Genomic DNA, 1003 nt, shown 5'->3' with positions numbered 1-1003 from the left:
GTTCGACGCTATGGTAGAAGGCAATTTTTGTTCCAATAATTCAAACTATAATGGTATACAAATTTGGCGTTTTTTCAAATAATTGAAACTACTTAGTCAAGATTAAGTGTTTTGCAGAGAGTTATAAATTGTAAATTGATTTTTTTTTCTGTACCTATTTGTGATTCAGAATTACAAACTTAAAACGAATGGTTTGGTAAGTAATATATTATTTGCTGCGATTAACATATTTTGTTTTTTTTTTTTTTTTTTTTAATATTTATAATTCTTATGCTTCGAGCAATTTTCTTTTGTTATGTTATTATTTTAATTCAAATCACGCATTCAATAAGTCTTGTGCTTATATTTGTAAGACTTTATTAACTAAATTTGTCATTTTGAATGCATATACCTATAAATCTAAAGAATTCCTAATAATTTTTCATATTGTGTTCATATTGAGCTCCTTGAGCTCAAAGTAATGGAATGTTATTGTTTGTTCTTCATTTCTGAATATTGAGATTTTTTTTATTCCAAACTTTAAATTATATTGAAATAAAGTAAAGCAAACAAAAAAAAAACGATAACTTTTTATGGAATAAAAAATTAAACAAAATAAAACTATCATCAGGCGTTCGAATTATTTGGCGTTTCACAAATACAAAGAAACCCAAACTTTAGAATCAAAAAGAAGTATCCAAGTTTGTTCGTGTGGAACTCCGGATCGGACAGTCCCGGACCGTTCTAAGAATTACCAAACGAAAACGGAATTAGTAATAACATTCGATAACAGATAAAACTGTCTATTTTTCTGTGAAAACGGCACAAAAAAAGCTTTTTTTTTGGTATAGGCATTATAACTGTGATATTTCATATATGGAGCTAGTACAATTTTTGACTTAGAATTCGAGTGGCAGATAAAAAATTAATTTGGTTACATTAATAACAATAATGAATATCAATCAATCAAAAAGAATAATAAATAAACCAATCCAACCCCACACAAAACAAACAAATTAAACGA

Source organism: Episyrphus balteatus, chromosome 1, assembly GCF_945859705.1.
Source record: "Episyrphus balteatus chromosome 1, idEpiBalt1.1, whole genome shotgun sequence".
Taxonomy (NCBI): Eukaryota; Metazoa; Arthropoda; class Insecta; order Diptera; family Syrphidae; genus Episyrphus; species Episyrphus balteatus.
The sequence above is the reverse complement of the archived record's forward strand: the minus strand, read 5'-3'. Positions refer to the sequence as shown.